The following is a 20,233-nucleotide window of genomic DNA, read 5'->3' on the forward strand; positions in this document are numbered from 1 at the left end:
CTCCCAAGGATTTTTAAACAAGATACAAAAAAGCATGTACCATAAAGAAAAACAGTGTGGGAGTTCCCGTCGTGGCGCAGTGGTTAACGAATCCGACTAGGAACCATGAGGTTGCGGGTTCGGTCCCTGCCCTTGCTCAGTGGGTTAACGATCCGGGGTTGCCGTGAGCTGTGGTGTAGGATCCCGAGTTGCTGTGGCTCTGGCGTAGGATCCCGAGTTGCTGTGGCTCTGGCGTAGGCCGGTGGCTACAGCTCCGATTCAACCCCTAGCCTGGGAACCTCCATATGCCGCGGGAGCGGCCCAAGAAATAGCAACAACAACAACAACAAAAAGACAAAAGACAAAAAAAAAAAAAAAGAAAAAAAGAAAAACAGTGTGATAAATTTGACGTACAAGAACTAAAAACTTCAGTTCATTAAAAGATACCATGAGGAAACATTTTCTTAAATATATTTTGTGTAATATTTTATTTGTATACACTGTTCATGACAAAGTATTTAAAGCATGATATTTTATGTGGCAACATGTAACATAAGCTAATTGCTATTTTTGAATTTTAAAATTTGGTTTTTTTAACTACTAGAATTGATAAAATTCTGCCAAACTGTTGCTTATATATATGCTATCTTGTAACATGCTTTCTTTAAATATGTTTGTGTTATAGAGATGAAGAGTCTTATAAGATATATATAATACTGGATACTGTAAGATGATGGAAATAAAATCACTGTATTTAAAAAAAAAAAAAAAAAAGATACCACAGGGAAAGTGAACTGATACAGGGCAAACTGGGAGGAGACATTTATAACACATGATCAATAAAGATTTAGTATCCAGAATATAGAAGGAACACCTTTGAATCAATTCCCTTCCTTTTTAATTGAGGAATAACTGATATTTAACACTATATTAGTTCCAGGTGTACCACATAACTTGATATTCGTATATATTGTGAAATGATTGTCACAGTAAGTCTAGTTAACATCTGTCATCACACAGTTATGAAAAAAATTTTTTCGTGTGATGATCTCTAAATCAATTTTCTCAAAAAGAAGAAATAACCCAACAGGAAAGGGGGCAAAAATCATAATAATTGCAAGCGTGAAATTATGTTTAATCTTACTAGCAATTAAGAAAATGCTTATTAAAACTACAATGACAGACCATAGCACACCCACCAGCCTGGCAAAAATTTAAACTCAGAAAACAAGAATGTGTTGCAATGGGAATGTTCATACACTGATGCGGACCTTGGAACACAGATTAGTTTTACATAGTAGAAGTGAGCCTACACCCAGCGATTCCTCTGCTGGAGATGTATAAGGTTTAGGATCCAAACAATAAACTCGTGGAGTTCCCTTGTGGCACAATGGGTTAAGGGTCTGGCACTGTCACTGTAGTGGCCAGGGTCACTGCTGTGGCACAGGTTTGATCCCTCGCCCAGGAACTTCCACAGGCTGTGGGCTTGGCCGATAAACAAACAACCAATAAACTCATGTGGGCCATGCACAGGAATGTTTATAGCCGCATAATTCATAGCTGTGAAGCACTAGAAACAGCCCAGCTGTCCATCTGATTCCATTTATGTAAAGTCCCCAACCAGGCGAAATGAAACAATGTATTGTTTACTGCTGCATTCATAAGTGATGAAAAACTACAAAGAAACACAAAGGAATATTTTCAATACAAAATTTTGGATAATACTCAGTGAGGGTGGGAGAGTATGAGGGGGAAGACTGATCAGGCCTCACAGGGAGCTTCTGGAAGGGATTAATAGTCTATTTCCTCCCCCGAGTAGAATGCCCATGGTTGTTCATCTTACTGCTGTTTTTGTACACATCATTCCATCATCCACTGTTCCATCTATTCTTTTTTAATGTACCATAATTAATTTTTTCTTTTTACTTTTTTTGGGGGCCATGTCGGCACCATGTGGAAATTCGAACCCTCGCCAAAGCAGGATCCTTCACCCACTGCACCACCAGGGAACTCAAATATTTAATTGTGACAGTTGGATTGACGAGAAAGTTTTCAGAATAAGAGAAACGTAAGATCACTCGAACCTCTGCCAAGTGGAGATCAAGAACGAATATACACTTAGGAAAGAAAAAAAGCTGAAGTCAATAGAAAAATCTATTACATAAAGTATTGAACTATTACTTGTTCCTTGATTGATACGCTTCTTATTTTGTTCCCATTAAAAAATATAAAGCATCCTTCAGATGATAGGCAACATTCAGTTCCCAAGTATGGATTGATTATTGATTGCAAGAAAGACTTCGCACTTAGAAGGAAAAAACTTCTAAGAAATACAAGACTATTACTGTCTAAAAGCTAAAAATATTTTTCATATACTATCACAAGAATAGAATAATTTCTTGCAAATAAAATGTTTATGGAGGAGTTCCTTTTGTAGCTCAGCGGTTAACGAACCCGACTAGTATCCATGAGGATGCGGGTTTGATCCCTGGCCCTGCTCAGTGGGTTGAGGAAACGGCGTTGCCGTGAGGTGTAGTGGCTTGGATCCCACGTTACTGTGGCTGTGGTGTAGGCCAGCAGCTGTAGCTCTGATTAGACCCCCTAGCCTGGGAACCTCCATATGCTGCGGGTGCGGCCCTAAAAAGCAAACAAACAAACAAAAATGTTTATGCAGGTTAAGAGAACACAAACTATTATAGTAAGTAAGCAACATATGCTGTTTCTTCTCTATGCCAAAATCACATTCATCTAGTAATAGTGTGTTGAATACCTACTATGTGTCTAACACTATTCTAGGAAGGAAGGGCAGGGCAGCAAAGAGAAAGCATAAAGTTTCTATTCTCGTGGAGCTTATATACGTGTAGATCTTTCCTGTACAAAGCTACAAAGAAATCTCAGAAAGATTAATTCAAAATTAATTTGTTTACATTCCCAGGAGAAGAACTACTAGGTCTCCAGCGAGGAACATTAAAAAACTCATTGATACCTATTAGCAGAAATGACATTTAAAATATTTAACAACCAATTATCAACAGAATCGCCCTCCAGTCAGAACAAAGGCCAGGAGTTCCTGCAGTGGTGCAGTGGGTTGAGAATCCAACTGCAGCGTCTCAAGGCATTGCAAAGGAGCAGGTTTGATCCTGTCCCCTCACAGTGGGTTAAAGGATCCGGCACTGCTGCCACTGTGGCATAGGTCACAGCTGGGGCTCAGATTCAGTCCCTGACCTGGGAACTTCCGTATGCCCTGGGTGTGGTCGTAAAAAAAATAAAAAATTAAAGAAATAAAAAATTAAAAAAACAGGCCAGCTGTGCTGTAGCAACCTGACTGAAAAACAGCCTTAATTGTTGCCCAGGTCTTTTCCAGAAAAGGATGACCAGTTACCCCCTGTCATCAGAGAGTAAAGGTCCCTATCTTATTGAACTCTGACCAGAACCGAATAGCCACCATTTGTAAAACAAAAAACAAATGAATAGAAACCAAAACAGGAGTTCCCGTCATGGCACAGTGGAAAGGAATTCAACTCGGAACCATGAGGTTGTGGGTTCGATCCCTGGCCTCACTCAGTGGGTTAAGGATCCAGCGTTGCCATGAGCTGTGGTGTAGGTTGCAGACAAAGCTCTGATCCCATGTTGCTGTGGCTGTGGTGTAGCCCGGCAGCTACAGCCCCCGTTCGACCCCTAGCCTGGGAACCTCCATATGCCGCACGTGCAGCCCTAAAAAGTACAAAAAGACGAAAAAGGAAAAAAAGAAAAAGAAACCAAAACAAAAAAACCCACTTTGCTTATTTGATAGGTAAGTTACTTTATTATGCATTTGATTTCTCAAGAAATTAACTTCTTTAAGACATGTTCATCAGTGTTTGGAATTTCCTCGCATAACTGTTCTCTTCTTAATCTTTACTTACCAGAAAATTTGAATTTATCTTAACTGTTGCGCATAAACACGTCATATCTTAAAGTGTCATATTTGGTCTGTCTTTTCTAGTTTGTTGGGTTTAAAATCTGATATGTATTTTTGACACAGAAAAATATAAATCTATGGTTCCTGCAGGGGGTTAGAACTAGAAGGGTTCCCCCACTACTTTACACTTCTCCATGTGTTCCAAATATTCTTCAATGAACATTTTTCCTAATTATCGATATAGGACCATGCTAATGTAATTAACGCATTCCCATTTTAAAGGCACCCAAGGAAATAACATAAGGAAATATCTATTCTGCAAGTAACTTCTACCTTCACTTTACTGTGGTACCATTTCCTTCTAGGTCGTCCTTCACGATAAAAGAGCATCAATGTGGGCATTTTATTCAAATTTGCTATTTTTACTAAAGGGAAAAACATTGCTACTGATGATGTGTCCTGTCGCATTCAACAGAAATCCAGGCTTCACTTTCAAAGGTCTTTTCCTCTAAGTTTCTAAATCTACTGCCAAGAGCTGCTACCTTCACACTAATGCATGTACCCAGGGTGTGCTGGGCAGTCTCACCTGCAATCCCAACCCGAGGGAATGAGCTAGTTCACCCCGCCGCTCATCTGAGCCTGACTCACCACATCCCGCACCATCAAGCAACAGTAACATGGCACACATCACCTCGGTGCCCTCGATAAATATTTGTGGAATGAATGAATGAGTCAATGGAAACTTCATCCAGTTATTTAATTCCTTCGTGCTCATGATCAGAGTCCGTTTAGATCACATACATAGTTTATTATCCTGGTTTTCAGGATAATGTGTGTCAACCTCTCTGCCAAGTGCTGGGGATGCCACTGTGAAGAGAAAAGTACCCTGTTCTCATGGATCTATGACAAATATTAGTTATGAAAATGCAATAATATGAGGCTTTACAAATATAACGTTTTTTTTTTTTAAACTTCCAATCATACCATTAGGAACTCTTAAGGCCCTGAGATCGACTGAAAAAAAAAAAAAACAAACAAAAAAAAACAGTTTAAAAAAAATCTAGTACATAGTTGCCTTCCCTAAGCTGTTGCCAAGGAATGTGAGACAGCTAAATGTTTAGATATCTATAATCCTGACACAAGTGTTTTCTTTTCATTAATTATACACGGGTAGTCAGTTTTCTTAATAACTAAAAGCTACTCCAGTTTTAAAAATAAACATGAATAGATATTTTGAAGGAAAGCCACCATGTTTGGGTCTATTTTTGAGTGGTTGTAAGTTATTTCTAGCTGCATCTTACTTACTTCACTGTTTTGAGCTCCTATTTCTGTGTTACAGATTTCTTTGGGCAAATGCTGATATAACCAATACACGAATAGCCATGCTTTAAAAATAAACCAAAATGAGAGTAAATTAAAAACATACAACACTGCTGGCCAGACTCGGTGTTTCATTGCAGGGCAGGGGGAGGTTTGTGGATTCTGCAACAGGAGGCACTACAGTTAGACTCTAGTCTCAGCGCTTCACTGCACTAGCAGTGATGTCACATAATCTGTGTTACAGTTTCCTCGTCTGTAACTGAAAATAATAAAACCACACTTAAAGCCACTAAACTGGGAGTTCCCGTCGTGGCGCAGTGGTTAACGAATCCGACTAGGAACCATTCGGTTGTGGATTCGATCCCTGGACTCGCCCAGTGGGTTAACAATCGGCGTTGCTGTGAGCTGTGGTCTGTGGTGTGAGTCGCAGGTGCAGCTCGGATCCCCGGTTGCTGTGACTGTGGTGCAGGCTGGCAGCTGTAACTCCGATTGGACCCCTAGCCTGGGAACCTCCATATGCTGTGGGGGCAGCCCTAAAATAAAGCAAAAAATAAATAAATTAATTAAATAAATAAAATAAAAATAAAAAAGCCAAACTCAGAGAAACAAAAGAATAGAATGGTGGTTACTAGGGACCAAGGGGTGGGGTGGGGTGGGGGGCTACTGGGGGGAATGGGGAGTTGTTGGTCAAGAGGTACAAACTTCCAGTTAGAAGATGAAAAAGTTCTGAGGACCGAATGTACAGGATGGTGATAATAGTTAATAATACTATAATCATCTTTTATATCCTTAAAAGTCACTAAGAGAGTCCATCTTAAATGTTCTCACCACAATAAAAATAAGGAATAAAACAAAAAACGAAAAACAAAAAAATAAAAAGAAAAAAAAATAAATAAAAATGTTCTCACCACAAAAAGGAGCTGGTAATTATGTGGCATGATGGAGGTGGTAGCTAAGGTGACGGGGATAGTCGCTTTGTAATATATGGGTATCAAATCCGCAAGTTGTACACCTTAAGCACATGCAGTATTATGTATCAACTGTATCTCAATAAGGCTGGGGTAAGAAAGACTATAAGGTAGCTAAATTTTACTAGAAGAATCTCTACAAACTCAGAAAATTCTGCCCCCTGAAAATCTTAAGTGAGGACTTTTACATCAAGCAAGTAAGAATCATCCTTTGCTAGCTTTAGTTTAAGTCGTAAAATAATACATCAAAAAAAGACAATCAAATCGTTGTATTTTTCCCCCAGACCAAAGCCAACATACACCAGCTAGGTTGATTTTTTGAATTAAACTGACAATCAGAATGCATTGGTTTTTCTTTTTTTCTTTTTTTTTTAGGGCCGCACCCACAGCACAGGGAGGTTCCCAGGCTAGGGGTCCAATCGGAGCTACAGCTGCCAGCGTACACCACAGCCACAGCCACAGCCACGCAGGATCCGAGCCGCGTCTGCGACCTATAGCACAGCTCACAGCATCGCCAGATCTTTAACCTGCTGAGCGAGGCCAGGGATCGAATCTGCCTCCTCATGGATGCTAGTCAGATTCGTTAACTGCTGAGCCACGACGGGAACTCCTGCACTGTTTTTTCATAAACTGATGCTGGATGAAATATACACCGTGGAGTAACTTGAGAAAATATTTTGGAGCATCTATTTTGTAATTTGCTCTGATATTTACAAAAATCAACGAGTAAAAGCTCCGAAAGAGATCATCATGACTGCTCCATCTGGAGCCAAAACCTGCCACACAAATTCAAATTTGGCAATAATTAACTGGAAAGAAATAAACGATACCACCCTTGCCTGTCTTGTTGTTTGTTTTTGGTTTTCTGCATGATGGATGGCCAGGAAGAAACCTCAAGTTTTTCAAGTGGTCAAACACACACTGCTGATTTTATCTCTATAAACACAGGACTATTTTTGCAGGACCCCACTAGAAGAAAAATACAACAAAAAACACTCCAGAACTTGAAAGTAACCATGACAAGTCCCTTCTAGAGCTGTTCTGAGGAGTTCCTGTCATGGCTCAGCGGAAATGAATCTGACTAGGAACCATGAGGTTGCGGGTTCGATCCCTGGCCTTGCTCAGTGGATTAAGGATTCGGCATTGCCATGAGCTGTAGAGTAGGTCACAGATGTGGCTCGGATCCCGTGCTGCTGTGGCTCTGGTGTCGGCTGGCAGCTACAGCTCCGATTCAACCCCTAGCCTGGGAACCTCCATAAGCCGCAGAAGCGGCCCAAGAAATGGCAAAAAGACAAAAAATTAAAATAAAATAAAATAAAACTGTTCTGATTTGCCTTTCAGGCAACAGATCTACGTTTTTAATCCTATTTCTCCATGTGAATACGAAGGGGGAAATTTCCACTGGCTGTCAAAAGCCTAGCATGATAACAAGTGGCACAAGCAGTGACTCTGCCTGGCAAACCACATAACGTGCTTATTTTCACGAGTAATATACATGAACACAGATTGGGGAAATTTTGAACTGCCCTCTAACTTATATTAGGCAGTTTCCCCCTTTTTGGTTTACTAAGTGTTGCCTATTTGAGACTAATTGTACAATAATACCTGGTGTTTTTGTTTTGTTTTGTTTTTTTGTTTTTTGTTTTTTTTTGGCTGTGCTATCGGCATGCGGAGGTTCCCAGGCCAGGGACTGAACCCAAACCACTGCAGCACCCAAGCCACTGCAGTGACAACACCAGATCCTTAACATGCTGCACCACCAGAGAACTCCAGTAACTGTTTTTTCTTTTCTTTTTTCCTTTTGTCTTTTAGGGCCTCAACCTTGGCATATGGAAGTTCCTAGGCCTAAGCTTTGAATTGGAGCTGTAGCTGCCAGACTATACCACAGCCACAGCAACGTGGGATCCGAGCCGCATCTGAGACCTACACCACAGCCCACAGCAACGCCGGATCATTAACCCACCGAGTAAGGCTGGGGATGGAACCTGCATCCTCCTGGATACTAGTCAGGTGCTTAATCTACTGAGCCACAATGGGAACTCCCAAAAACTTTTTTTTGTAATTGAAGTATAGTTGATTTTCAATGTTGTGTTAGTTTCAGCACAGTGGTTCATTTACATATATATATCTATATATCTATATATATTCTTTTTCAGATTCTTTTCCCTCATAGATTACAAAATATTGAGTATAGTTCCCTGAGCTACATTTTCGGTTCTTGTTGGTCATCTATTATATATACAGTCGTGTGCATACATTAATCCCAAACTCCTGGAGTTCCCTTGTGATGAAGCAGGTTAAGGACCTGGCACTGGCACTGCAGCAGCCCTGTCGCTGCTGTGGTGTAGGATCCACCCCTGGCCTGGGAACCTCCATATGCCACAGGCACGACCAAAAAACAAAACAAAACAAAACTCCTAGTTTATTACCCCCCACACACACACTTTTCCCCTTTTGGTAACCATAGTTTGTTTTTTATGCCGATGTCTTTCTGTTTGTATATAAATTCATCTGTCAGTAATAAGTTTAAAACATTTGTTTCAGTAACACATCAGCACAGAACTAAAAGCTCCTGAAAATTTAGCAACACCACCAAAAACTACCAACGGGAATAGAGAATTAGTATGCTATGCCGACTCAGCAGAGAGAGAGTCCAATTCAATTCTTAAGTTTCTTGTACTCTGCTCTGAATGCCTTAACACATTCAAGGGAGGTTAGTACTCCAGGACTCTGAAAAGCTGCCATGCTCTCAAGTGGCAGACAGCTTTCAGCCCTTCCTTCCCACTGTAGGAACAACTCTGAATATAAAGCCCAACTGGTCCCTGTAGATCGTGGGTGTCAGCACACAGCCAGATTTAGTTATAACATCCTCTATGACTGAGAGGAATTAAAATAGACATAGGGAGTTCCCATTGTAGCGCAGGGGTAAAGAACCCGACTAGTATCCATGAGGACACGGGTTTGATCCTTGGCCCTGCTCAGTGGGTTAAGGAGCTGGTGTTTCTGAGAGCTGCAGTGTAGCTGGCAGATCTGGTATTGCATAAGTCGGCAGCTGCAGCTCCCATTCAACCCCTAGCCTGGAAACTTCCATATACCTCAAATATGGCCCTAAAAAGCAAAGGAAAAAAAAAAAGTTAGACACAGATACCCACCTTTGTTTAAAAAAAAGACCTCGGAGTTCCCGTTGTGGCTCAGTGGAAACAAATCCAACTAGGAACCATGAGGTTGCAGGTTCAATCCCTGGCCTTGCTCAGTGGGTTAAGGATCCCAGGTTGCCCTCAGCTGTGGTGTAGATAAGAGACGTGGCTCAGATCTGATGTTGACGTGGCTGTGGTGTAGGCTGGCAGCTGTACCTCTGATTGGACCCCTAGCCTGGGAACCTCCACATGCCGTGGATGTGGCCCTAAAAAGCAAAAAAAAAAAAAAAGACTTCTCCGAAGTCAAGCTGCTGGCTACTTTTTCAAAACGCTTCTGCCATAACATACAAGGGGTCATTTGGAACAGACGGGGTTTTCGCTAATGAAAAATGATGATAGCAATTTCTAGAAATCTCACACCTATTAAACTTCAGGACGGCTGTCAGTGCTCAGGTCCATCCCCTGAGTGTGGAGCACAACGCGTGTGTGTGGGAGTAAGTTACAAAACAGGTAAACTGAATGCTGTTTATAGTTCTTCTAACCAAAGTGCCTTTCAAAAAAGAACCAGATAGTTATTTTCAGTCACACGCTGTAATTAGAGTAAAGTGTAAAAAAGTCAACCTTGACCGCTCACTGCCAGCTGCACTCTCTTCTACTTGGGAATACTACCATTAGCCAATTTAACCGAAAGCCACTAAATACTGGTTTTGGTAAATAGCTTAACAACTGATTTGGTGAAAAATTAATTAGCAGAGAGAACAATTCCCAATTAATTCTTTGAATCTGGTCTAATGTTGAGGGCATATCTTTGAATAGCACCTAATATACTCTTATAACCTGTTTTGCAACAACAGCACTTAGACAATTATTAAGGAGACTTCAAACAGAGCAGGGCAACCCTTTAATTACTTGGGAGAAACATCTAGAACCTTTCTGAGGAGCTTCAGCTCCATTGTTTCACAAGGGTTTACAATGGCTTTGAAATTTCCCAGGACCAAGGAGCCCCCCAGATTCGCTCATTTCCATCTTTGAGATACCAAATATCCCCAGCACCAGTCTGGTTTTTCACCTTTTTCCTTTTTTCTTTTCCATTGAGGTGCATGAAATTCACGTAACATAAAATTAACCACTTTAAAGTGAACAATTCTGCGGCATGTAGTACGTTCACCACATTGTGCGACTATTGCATTCATCTACTTCAAAATATTTTCATCACCCAAAAGTAATAACGGGTACCCACTAAGCAGCCACTCCCTAGCCTCGCCTCCCTCCCCAGCCCCTGGAAAACACCAGTATGCCTCTGTCTTTCTGGACTTGCTCATTCTGGGTATTCGATAAAAGTGGACTCACCCAATATGGGACCTATTGTGTGTGGCTTCTCTCACCAGACTTAATATTTTCAAGGTTCATCCAAGCTGTATCATGTATCATTACCCCATTCCTGTTCATGGCCAAATAATATTTCATTGTGCGGATCTAGCCTATTTTTATCCATTCATCTGTCAATGGACATTTGGATTGTGTCCACCTTCTGGCTACTGTAAATAATGCTGCTAGGGACATTCCCATATATGTGTTTATTTGAACACCAATCTTCAGTTCTGTGGGGTTTATAGCTAGGATGGAATTGATAAATCATATGGTAATGAATGGTTTCCCACAGTGACTATACCATTTTATATTTCCATCAGCAATGGACAAGGGTTCCAATTTCTGCACGCCTTCCCCCAACATTTCTTACTTTACACTTTTTAAAAATTATAATCATCCTGGAGGATGTGAAGTAATATCTTATTGGGATTTCGACTGGCATTTTCCAAATGACTAATGATGTTCAGCATCGTTTCACACGCTTCTTGGCCATTTGTGTGCGTTCTTTGGAAAACCAATCTCCTTTTATTCCCCACTTCTGGGACAACAGACACAAATAATTTCACTTTATTGTATTATTATTTTTTTCGTTTCAGGGCCACACCCACGGCATCTGGAAGTTCCCAGGCTAGGTGCTGAATCAGAGCTGCAGCTGTCAGTCTACACGGCAGCTCGCAGCAGTGCCAGATCCTTAACCCACAGAGTGAGGCCAGGGATCAAACCCACATCCTCACGGATAATAGTCAGGTTCTTAACCCATTGAACCACAACAGGAACTCTCAACACAAACGATTTTAAATCTTAATTATTACTACTTTCTTTAAAACGGACCCCTCGCTCCACTTCTTGAATCTATTTTTTGAAAGTCACATGAATTTGATGAGAGCCTGAACTGGCGGTGTCAAAAGGACAAAATCCAAGACTGTTCCCAGTCTGGCAACTGTCTTATTCATTACGCATCTGCTCTGTACGAGGTACTAGTCTGTGCTGGTGGTACCACGGTGGACAAAACAAATCAAAAACTTTGTCCTCGTGGAGCTTACCTCCCAAGGAAAGTTTGATAAACACGAAATGTATTAACCTGAAAAATGGACATAGGAAAAATGGACAACTTGCGGTTTTCAAAAAAATGCTTTGAAACATAAACAGAGAGTTCCCACTGTGGTGCAGCGGAAACGAATCCAACTAGAAACCATGAGGTTGCAGGTTCGATCCCTGGCCTCGCTCAGTGTGTTTAGGATCCGGCGTTGCCGTGAGCTGTGGTGTAGGCTGCAGACGTGGCTCAGATCTGGCATTGCTGTGGCTGTGGTGTAGGCCGGCAGCTGTAGCTGCAATGCGATCCCTATCCTGGGAACCTCCTTGTGCCGAGGGTGCAGCCCCAAAAAGCAAAAAAAAAAAAAAAAAAAAAAAAGAAGAAGAAGGAGGCAGCTAAGGATTACAGATTACCAAGCTATTATAAGTGATAAACACAAGGTACCAAAAAGTGTGAATAGGATGCTAACATGTGTATGGGGGCATTTGTTTGTAAATGTTTGGTAGCTCTCTGGAAATATTCACAAAAAACTAGTAAGAGTGGTTCCTTCCCCAGGGAGGAAAAGGGGAAATACATAAATAAATTTAATCCATAAACAAGAAATAAATCACACTTTTGAAGGCATGACCTTTCCCCAGCGTGGCTTCTTTCAGAGTCTTCTTCCAACGTGACCTTAGCTCTCAGAGTTCCCTAAGGGTAGAAATGCACGGGGGATAAAGATATTAAGTGACAAAACCAGCAGGGGTGGCGGGAGGAGGTGAAGCGGCAGGAAGCGACGTGGGGCAAGAGCGTTCCTGGCGAGGGTGGAGGGCAGCGCCAGGACAGAGCCGTCCAGAGCCCCGTGCAAGAAGCAGGCTGGTGTGCAGGAAGGATGAGAAGGCAGATGTGGCCGGAAGAGAGTGTGCTGGTTGGTTAGGCAGACAAGGTAAAGGCTGGTCTGTACTCAGTTTTCACTCCGAGATGCTGAGACCTTGGTAGGTTCTCCCTACAGAACCCCTGGGAGCTGCCCACAGGATCCGAAGGGTGGGTCGTTTTTAAATTCTGGGCATTTAGCCTTTTTTCCAGCTGTCCTGAGGGCAACCTATTGACATCAGCAAATCCTACACTCCCTCTAGCTAATCTTTTTCTCCTGTTCTCTTTTCTCCTTTTTTTCCCCTGACTTTCCCTCCCTGTGAGAGTCCCTGGTCCCAAGGCCTGGCCCACAATTCAAAGACTACCAAGTAAATAGTGTATGAAATCCTTTAATCTCCCTCCGAGCTACCCTGGTCTCGGCTACACCGACAAATCAAGATAAGCATAATCTTCAGCTTGGCCGACACTAGGCAGCCATTGAACAGCCAGCCCCACACTCCACGCCTGTGACTGGGGTGGGGTCTATACCTCAAACAAACCAGATTTATTTTTATGTCTATGGAGGTTCCTAGGCTAGGGGTCCAATCAGAGCTGTAGCCGCCGGCCTACGCCACAGGCAGAGCAACTCGGGATCCGAGCCATGTCTGCAACGTACACCACAGCTCATTGCAACGCCGAATCCTCAGCCCACTAAGCAAGGCCAGGGATCAAACCCGCAACCTCATGGTTCCTAGTCGGATTCGTTAACCATCTCGCCACGATGGGAACTCCAAACTGGATGTATTTTTAAAAAAACAATCTTTTTACAGATTTCCAGGTATGGGTGACTGAACACTGAACAAGCTGATGGAGATAATCCTTTGCCCATTTCTGCAACTGAAAGTTGTTAATCTTTTGTGTTTTTTTTTTTTTTTTCCCCTGTAGAAAAGAATTAATAGATCTGGTTGGAATTATTAGAAACCTTCTTTCTCCCAGCCAACTGTTTCCAGCTTCTCACATCTAATTGAGGGCGTTCTCATCTAATTGGCTGTTCCTTCCACTTTCTCAATTATTGGCACTTCATAATCCAGAAATAGTCCAGAAAGTAAAGCAGAAAGAAGACATCGACCTGCATTGCATTTCCATCAGGTGTTGAATACTTTTATGCAGAAATGAAGCACCTGTCTGCCTAAGTTTTCGGGATGGTATCGGTTATCTTCCCATTCACCTGCTCAGCTACCACAAATGACCGAAATCAATTAAACGGCAAGCCTTTCAGGTTTCTCAGCCAGAAAGGTTTTGTTCTGCAAAACACTCCCTGATATTTTTGCCAGTGGAGTCACACCCAGGACATTCAATCCACGACCAGTGTGACTGACAACTTGAGGAATGTGCCTAATGATTCTATTTACGTGTCCCTTTTTGAGTCGCTGAAACTCTTACAGACCTCCTATTAACGTTACTAGCATTTCTTTCAGCTACAGTGTGGGAACGATACATAAAATTTCTAAATAGAGTTTCTAGCCTTGGAAGTAGCTACGCTGCCATAATTAACATTGACAGTGACGTATTCTCCGTGTATTATTACTATTATTTATAATGAATCAGTACTCCCGAGACACCCACTTCCAGTGTCAGTTGATCCTGGAACTCAGATTTACCTAGCACGTGGTACCTTGAGTGGAAGGGACTCGGGTCATGCAATCTCATTGACACCCAATTGGTCACGTCTACAAAACCCGCGACAAAGAAGCATTCATTCAGCGTCTTCTCAACGTGGGATTTAAGAGGTGAATGAACTATCACAGCCAACAACATGTGACAGTGGATAATGACAGCCATTGCTCATAAAACTTACTGTGTCAGACATTTACTGCTCCGAGTAGTCATTAGCTCATTTAAGGTTCTCAATAATCCCACAGAGTCGACATGATCATGAGCCCCATTTTACAGATGAAGGAACTGAGGTTGGATGACTTGTCCAAAATGATGCAGCTCGTTAGTATCAGGCTAAGAATCAAGGAATCAGCTTCCAAACTCATGCTCCTGAACAAAACAGCACACTGACGAAATTGTAGAACTCTTATACGAGTAAAATAAAAAAACTTAAAGATAATCAACCGTTGGAGACCACCTAGCCCACGTGTTTCGCTCAGAGACTAAAGCCAGAGTGAATAAGAGAGACATCGCGATGCTACCCTTTAGTCTGATGAATTCACTGCCTCCCGAACATTGATTCTTTTTTATGACAAAAACTACAGAAAATACTGCATTTGATTTGATTTGATCCCTAGCCTGGGAACTTCCATATGCTGCAGGTGTAGCCCTAAAAAGCAAAAAAAAAAAAAAAAAAGGAATTGCAATGACATTCTTCTTCTGTGGGTTCAGAGTTATGACAATAATGTAAGAACTCTTGAGATTTTGTAAAGAAGGGCACAGCATCAACATATTCAAAGTGTACAATCTCATGACAAGAACCTTAGGGCAAACTTAGTTTGAGAAGTTTATACGCCTTCATCATCTTCATAGAAAGTATAAACTTCTTGAAAGTTCCTCAACTTTTCAATTTCTTAAAGTTCCCAGGCCAGGGATCGAACCCTGAGCCACAGCAGTAATCAGAGCCACAGCAGTGACAGTGCCGGATCCTTAACCACTAGACCACCAGGGGACTCCAGAAGCCCTATTCTTAAATCAATGAACAAGGGTCATATTACCCAGTATGACATCCAAGATATTGTTCTAGTTATTATTGTATAAGAAATCACCCCCAAAACTTAGTAGGAAGGAACCACTTAATTATAGGTCAGGAATTTGAAGGGACAACTAATCTCTGCATCTCCATCTGGAGCGAGCCATCTAGAAAGGCTCAGAGGCTTTGGGGACTCCACTGCACGGAGCAAGCCCTTCACTCATTGGGCTGGCAGCTGATGATGATGACAGTTAGTCAAGACCTCAACTGGGTTGTCAGCTGGAATCCCTACTGTTGACTTTCCCAACTGGATTCTCCGTGGGCCATTTGGGCTTCCTAGCAATATGGAGCTGGGTTCCAAGAGTACGCATCCTGAAAAAGCAAACCCAAGTGCAGGGTGTACTGACGACCCTGCTTCAGAAGTCACAGTGTTACTTTCACCACATTCTGTCCATCAAGGAAGTCATAAAGATCTACCTAGGCTCAAGGGGAAGGGACCTAAGCCCTCTCTACCTAGGCTCAAGGGGAAGGGACCCTAAACCCTCACTTTTTTTTTTTTTTTTTTTTTTTTTTTTGCTTTTTAGGGCCATACCTGTGGCATATGGAAGTTCCCAGGCTAGGAGTCGAATTGGAGCTATACCACAGCCTCAGCAATGCCAGATCCGAGCCGTGTCTGCAATCTACACTGCAGCTCACAGCAATGCTGGATCCTTAACCCACTGAACAAGGCCAGGGATCGAACCCATATCCTCATGGATAATAGTCGGGTTCTTACTGCTGAGCCACAACGGGAACTCCTCATGCCCTCTCCTTGAAGAGTCTCAAGGTCGCACGGGAAGGGCATGTGAATGGGAGATACTGTTGTGGCTTACAAAAGAGAATCTGAAAAAAAAAAAAAAGGAATCTGTCACACGCATGAAGGAGGGTCCGCCCCCCACCAATCTGATTGATTTGGTGATCTAGTATGGCAGATTTTAAACTACTTCTGAGAAATGTAAAGAGGAAAATTAAGCAATATATCAGGTACAACAGAGATCTAAGTCAACACGGTGTGAACTGAGTAATTCTAAACATTCTCTAATCATCTCCAAAGCACACAAGCAGCTTTCAAAGAAGTAAAATGGAAACTACCAGACTGCCTGCAAAAACCTATTAAAATGATGCATGCGTGATATTAATTTCCGATGATTACCAAAAACTCAATGCACTGCCAGTGGCCATTTATTTTCATGTTTTCATCTATGAGTTGGTACATTAGTTTTACTTCTAAGCCTATCAAAGCTTCGAGATCTGTTTATTCTGCTCTTATAACAATTTACGAAACCAATCAGTTCTTAATAGCCTACAGCCCTCCTAACCTAAAACTATTTACCTTACTGAGAATCAGTAAGGTAAACAGTCCAGCACACAGAAAGCATAGCCACTGTCCAAAAGGGCAACGTATTGTGACAGTTCTTCTAAGTGACATGAGTTCCAAAGTTAAATAAGAGTGCTTGCAGGTATATAACTATGCCACCAGTTTAGAATTTTACCTCATTCCAATTTGAGCTTTTCTGATTACCCAAACTTATACTGGGTAATCAGGTCAAAAAAGACTCAAACTGCTTAGCTCTGTTCCCAGAGCTTCAGGAGCATATATCTAACTATCTCCTAGACGCTGGATACACAGATACCTAATAGGCATCTATCTCACGAAATGTCCAGCACTAAACTTCTGTTCTTTACTCCATCAACCCTAATCCTACTGTTTTCAGTCTCTCACACCCTTATTTTTCTCCACAGCATTTATCATTATTGGATACATTATATATACCCTGCTATTTGCCTTAGATCTTGTATACAAGGGCAAAATTTGTTTTTGTTTACGGGGTTTTTTTTGGGGGGGGTCTTTTTAGGGCAACACCTGCAGCATATGGAGGTTCCCAGGCTAGGGGTCCAATTGGAGCTGTAGCCACTGGCCTACACCACAGCCACAGCAACGCCAGATCCAAGCCGCATCTTCGACCTATACCACAGCTCACGGCAACACCAGAGCCTTACCTAACCCACTGAGTGAGGCCAGGGATAGAACCTGTATCCTCGTGGATGCTAGTCAGATTCGTTTCTGCTGAGCCACAATGGGAACTCCCCCAATTTTTTTACTGTTTGGTTTACTGCCATCCTTCCCTTGCCTGGAGCAAAGCCTGGCACACTGCAGGTGGTCATTAATACTTTCTGAATTAATTATGACTTATCTGGGTCCCTGAGAAAATCACAACTAGAGAGCTATAAGGAATAAAGAGTTCCTTAGAACTATTAAGTTTGTAAGTGGTTAAATAACAGAGTAAGACAGGAGCTCCAAATTATTGCTAGATTTAAAATTTCATTATAGGAGTTCCCGTTGTGGCGCAGTGGAAACGAATCCGACTAGGAACCATGAAGTTGCTTGTTCGATCCCTGGCCTTGCTCAGTGGGTTAAGGATCCGGCGTTGCCGTGAGCTGTGGTGTAGGTCGCAGACACGGCTCGGATCCCACATTGCTGTGGCTCTGGCGTAGGCCGGTGGCTACAGCTCCGATTCAACCCCTAGCCTGGGAACCTCCATATGTCGCAGGAGCGGCCCTAGAAAAGGCAAGACAAAAAAATTTTAAAAGTTAAAAAAAAAAAAAATGGGGAGTTCCCATTGTGGTACAGCAGAGACAAATCCAGCTAGTACCCATGAGAATGCGGGTTTGATCCCTGGCCTTGCTCAGTGGGTTAAGGATCCAGCGTTGCCGTGAGCTGTGGTGTAGGTCACAGACGTGGCTCAGATCCCACGTTGCTGTGGCTCTGGCATAGGCCGGCGGCTATAGCTCCAATTCGACCCCTAGCCTGGGAACCTCCATATGCCGCGGGAGCAGCCCTAGAAATGGCGAAATAAATAAATAAATAAATAATAAAATAAAATTTCATTATAAAGAACAAAAATGAGCCAAAAACTGAGACTATATGGGAGTTCTCCTGTGGTGCAGTGGGTTAAGGATGCCATGTTGTCCCTGCAGTGGCTTGGGTCGCTGCTATGATGTTGGTTTGATCCCTGACCTAGGAACATCCATGTTCAACGGGTGCAGCCAAAAAACCAAAAACAAACACACCCACAAAAATTGAGAATGTATGGAAAGGAATCTTTGTGTTCCATTGTGCCACCTAAGCTACATCAGAATTACCTCGGAGAGTTTTTAAAATTACGGATGACCAGACTTGACAGTTTAGGAAATGCTGGGACGAGGGAAGATGCTCAACGCTCAACATCCGATCTGGAAACCTGGATGTAATCTCAAAGATGCCAGGATTCCCCAGGGATTCGAATGCAAGAGCTCTGAAAGTAACCAAATACCCTGTAGAGTCTGTCTAAAGAAAGAACAGGTTAAAAGGAAAGGGAATCATCCACACAGCATCTGTAAAACAGACTCAGCTCTATCCTGCATGTAGATCTTTGCCTCTAGAAGGGAAGCCCCAGGCTTCCACAGCTTGGTGTCACGATCCATCAAATTCATCCAACTCTATTTTTGATGTTTATGCTCTCCAGGAAACTTCATATAGAATTCAGCTTTCCACAACGATTAGCCTTCGGGGAGAACATGCGCAGTTCAGCAAATATGAATAGCTAGTCTCCGTATGGATATACTTCTCATAAATTTGAAACCCACATTCTGGTGTGTGCAGTAGTCTTTGGGAATTTGGTGAATGTGAGTCACCTCCAAGGCATACTGAAAATACCAAACCTATCAGCTTAAAAGAGCTGAGGAGGAGTTCTCTTGGTTGCTGCTGCAGCACAGGTTCAAACCCTGGCTCAATCTCTGGCTGGAACTTCCATATGCCGGGGTGGGGGCTGAGGAGCAGACCCTGGTAGCCCTAGCAAGGTTGTACCATCTGAGAAGAAACAAGGACCAGGCAAGAAAGAAGTGACTGGAGCTTTTGGTTTTGTGCCCAAATGGTTAAAAAAAAAAAAAAAAAAAAGGACCTGAGGTTGATACGTAACTATTTAACCCACTAGCCAAGGCAACGAACTGACCTCATCTTCGCTACCCCCTGGCTCCTGGCCCACCACTCAACATGCCCACTGCCAGGTCTTCTTAAGGCAGCAAGACTCCCTAGCAATTCATTTTCATCAATTCCACCCCTATAAAAATGCGGCCGGCCGAGGTGCTCTGGGTCCAAACCACATGATTAATCCAATCAGCCAATTAGCCTCGTCTGGTCTGCAGCTCTCTAGCTCCTTGCCAACCTTCCCCAGCTGCAAGAAGGAAGCTGAAAAACTAGCCCCATAGCTACCTGCTTTCCACAGTTCAAGGGTGAGTGCCTGGCAGGACCTCAAGGTAAAGCCATTGTCCTCACCTGGCTTCAGCTAGTCTACCCTTTCCGGCTCCTCTTCACGTGCCCTGCTCATTCTGGAGCTCTGCGTCCTGTTGTACTTAGGGGCCTTCAGACACAGCCTTTAATCCCTCCTCCAAGAAGATTCTGTCTAGATCACGCTCCCGACCGGACCACCCCTTCACCTGTACCCCTTATCAGTCCTTTAGGACTCCATTTCTTTCCCGGCTGAGTTCTACTCCTGTGCACCTGTTTGCATGTAGTTACCCTTAGTCCCTATCACACTGCACGATAATTTCCTATCGATGTTTCTGTCCCAACCCCCCCCCGCCACATTAGACTGTAAGCTATTTGGGGGCAAGAACCATGACTTGGCACTTAGTAGATGCTCAAAGAATAAATACTGTGAACAAGATACGGATATCTCAGTCATTCTCATGGTGTCTTGTCTCTCCTGCCCGGTATAATTCTTATAATTTTAGTTTCTTCTTTGATGTATTAAAGTCATAGTTATTGGCTACCAATATCACCGACCTTCTTGCTGAAAAAGGTAATGACAATTAAGAGTTAATTCTCTCTGGAGCTCCATCTATAAGAATCCATTGTTGTCACTGCAGCAGCTTGGGTCACTGCTGTGGCACCGGTTCAATCCCTAGCCTGGGAACTCCCATGTG

General features: G+C 42.6%; 1 protein-coding gene and 1 long non-coding RNA gene across 2 annotated transcripts in view; both read right to left on the minus strand.

Annotated features, from left to right (window-relative positions):
- Window positions 1-20,233, minus strand: part of FNBP1 (formin binding protein 1) — a 137,846-nt gene that overhangs the window by 105,244 nt on the left and 12,369 nt on the right.
- LOC110256407 lies at window positions 13,428-15,824 on the minus strand. Its single transcript, XR_002337857.1, has 2 exons — window positions 15,764-15,824; window positions 13,428-15,727 (listed from the first exon to the last, which is right to left on the minus strand). It is a non-coding gene; the product is annotated as an uncharacterized LOC110256407 (long non-coding RNA).

This window comes from Sus scrofa, chromosome 1 (genome assembly GCF_000003025.6).
Source record: "Sus scrofa isolate TJ Tabasco breed Duroc chromosome 1, Sscrofa11.1, whole genome shotgun sequence".
Classification (NCBI taxonomy): Eukaryota; Metazoa; Chordata; class Mammalia; order Artiodactyla; family Suidae; genus Sus; species Sus scrofa.